Genomic DNA, 3156 nt, shown 5'->3' with positions numbered 1-3156 from the left:
AACTTATCTTGCACAGTTAAGTAATCATACATACAGGGCAAAGTCAGAGCTTTTACATTTTGAGTTTATTCTTCATTTAACTTTTAAAACACTACTATAGTTGAATATTAAAACAAAAACAATAGCAATTAGTGAGCATATTGTGATTACAGTCCTTCACCCTTCATTCACTACTGTATATAAAATGCCAGCAGTGAGTGCCATTCACTGGCCCCATTCAGAGGTCTGACACTGAACACCACCCCTAGGATGATGTTCATCACCCTCATATGCTTCTCCATTGTAATGCGCCACCTTTCTTGATTTGGATCAAAGCCCACTAGTTCTACCTGGTCCATTTCATCGGTCTCTTCTACTTCTTTCCTTTCAGGTAGGAGTTTTTCCAGGAAAGATAGTTATCAGGAGAGAGAAAGCCATGCTCAGGAAAAGTTTACCTTAAATTCAATGATTAGGCAACCCTTTTCATATGGTCTATGATAAATTGGAATGCCTTCATTTAGCACAGACTTGATATGTCCATGCTTGACAATCTGGCCTGGATCAGAGGTGATGACTATGGCTCGGTTGTTAAGAGTAGCTATTGGCTTTTGGAAACCACACATTGCTTCAATGTCTATACACAATGCTGTATGTCCATGAAAAGGTCTTCTCACAGAGTGAAAATAGTATGGTCCCTCTGATCTAAAACAATAATAGTATCTCCTGGCTCTAGTCCTGGTTCTTGGTCTCCTTCATCATGCAATGTTATCTTCTGGCCATCTTTCATGCCTTTGTCAATATGAACTTCTAGAATCTTCTTCTCTCAAAACTATCTTCCTTCCATTACAGCTTTTACATCTATCTTTAGGACTGATCCATTCACTGTGGCCCTGGCACTCCATGCACACAGAATGAATTTGCTGAACCATTCCAGGTCCTATCTGATGAATTCTATTTGCATCCCAGTACCTCGGCAATTGGGATAGCACTCTACTGGTCCTTCCTTACCACCTCGTCCTTCACATTTGTCACAAATCACATTCTTTTGTAGGTCTAGTTTTCTTGTTGCACCATTATATAAATCTTCTAAGGTCACCGAGAGCTGATGCACAACATTGTTACCTCTCCTTTCCCTCTGCATCCTTCCTCCTCCTCCAAAAAACATATCAAAGATGTCCGTGGAGAAGCCTGAACCACCCCCTGCTCCACCTTCTTTAATTGCCTATTCTCCTTTATCAGATAATTCCCTTTTCTTTGCATCAGAGAGCACTTCGTAAGCTTGAGAAATTTGTTTACACTTCTCTCCTTCATTTGGATTTTTATCAGGGTGGTACTTCAAGGCCAGCTTCCTGTAAGCTTTTTTCAATTCTTCCTGGGTGGTATTGGGTTTGACCCCAAACCATCATAGTAAGTGGTTTCTTTCATCATTTTGACAGCTGGTGAACAGGCCAAGGCAGGTGTCAGCGAATAGGAAACAGCACACCTCGCACAGCTTGGAGCTTCTTGATGAGTGTTCCGAAAAGTTCCTCTTTTTTTAACTATACTCTAAATGCTATGTAATAGAGTAAGCAAAATAAATATCAGGTAAAAGAAAGATAAAGAGAAGTGGAGATATTTTTATTTGCATATGACATAGTTTGTTAACTAAACACTCCAAAATCAAACTGAGACGGTGATTCAAATTAATAAGTAAATTTTTAACAATCACTTCATTAAAAAATTAATATGCAGAAATCAATTATATTTATATGTTAACAAAATTCTAATTGAGATTAAAATATCAATTGTGTATACATAAATTGTGTATACATACATCAATTGTGTGTACATAAGCGCAAAATTAAACAATCTAAATTATTACTGAATAAAAATAAAGCAGAATAAAATAATCAGTGAGATATATGCATATTTTGAAAGATCCATCATTCGCCATTGCTGATAATATCTATCTCTCTCTCCTTCTGTCTTTCTAGAACCCTTATTTGATTTTTGGATCTTTTAAAATTTGATTATAGTTTTCTTATATCTTCTAATTTTTTTGTATTTTTTGTTCTTTTAATCTACTTTCTGGAGCATTTCTTGAATCTTTCTATTATAATTTTTTATTTCTGCTTTTATATTTTTATATGCTTAGAGCTCCCTTTTGTATTCTATATCTTGAAACAAACAAAATCATATATTCTTAAGCATGTTACAATGAATGTAATAAATTACATTATCTAACAGCATTAATAGACTTTTTAGTTTTATTTTTTAGTTCTTCTAATATTTCTTGTTTCCTCCAAGTTTTGTTGTTGTTTTATTGACTTTCTTTTTATATTTACCTCCACCATTTTTAGGACCTTTTTTAAATCCAGGTAATCTTTGGTTGTCTGCTCATATTTGAGATTGGTGCTGACAACAAATTCGAAGCTCTGAGCCTATGAACTTTGCTTTTTACCATGGAATCTTATTCTGGATTTGGGGGGTGGGGGATGGGAGATATAGCTTTGAACAGTTTTTTAGAAAAACCCTGATACGTCTGTCTTTAGGTTCTTCTCATTGTCTGATCAAATTTTTCATAAAAGATTTTTCCAACATCTTCTACAATCCTGAAAATAGAATAGGAAAAGAGACCTACAGATATAAATATTAATTTGATCATTGCATTTTTTAGAACTATATCACCCCAATAAAATGCTCCTAGTATATCCATGTCCAGAAACCACACACACTACAATGAATGTTTAACATTCTGAGAAGCATTTTACAAGAGCGAGAAAGAGGAATCTGTGACTCTCATGCAGTGCTGCCCAGGGAATCCTTGCTGTGGGGCTTCATTTAGAGATGCTCTGCTCTTGTTCTTTTCCAGCAGCTCCATTTCATGCAGAGTAAGGAGTTTTACAAGGTGAAGTGGATGTGTCTGTCTGGAGTGTATGACTCCTCTTCCAGATCATGGATTGGATACTTAGGACCCTGAATATCCTGCTTCAATGGCCATAGTGTCTATCTGAGCCTCAGCCTCAACTCCATCCTCATGACGGTAGACAGGGCTGCCATTGGTCACACTCCTAGGTCTCCAGGTGGACTAAACAGTGGCTATTTGTGTGTAATGTACTCAAAGCTTGTATATAAAGTATGAGATGAAGATTGGTGATGAAAGAGAAAGAGATAGTCAAAATATGGTCTAGGACAAAT

The 3156-nt window shown here is 36.3% G+C and overlaps 1 pseudogene; it reads right to left on the bottom strand.

Moving 5' to 3' along the window:
* Positions 1-204: 204 nt before the first annotated feature.
* LOC119049894 (dnaJ homolog subfamily A member 1-like) lies at positions 205-1407 on the bottom strand (annotated as a pseudogene).
* Positions 1408-3156: the final 1749 nt, after the last annotated feature.

The sequence above is a fragment of the Artibeus jamaicensis genome, unplaced genomic scaffold (assembly GCF_021234435.1).
Source record: "Artibeus jamaicensis isolate MK-2021 breed Jamaican fruit bat unplaced genomic scaffold, CSHL_Jam_final contig_536, whole genome shotgun sequence".
In the NCBI taxonomy this organism is placed as follows: Eukaryota; Metazoa; Chordata; class Mammalia; order Chiroptera; family Phyllostomidae; genus Artibeus; species Artibeus jamaicensis.
Note: the sequence above shows the minus strand (reverse complement) of the source record. Positions and strands in the feature narration are given on the sequence as shown.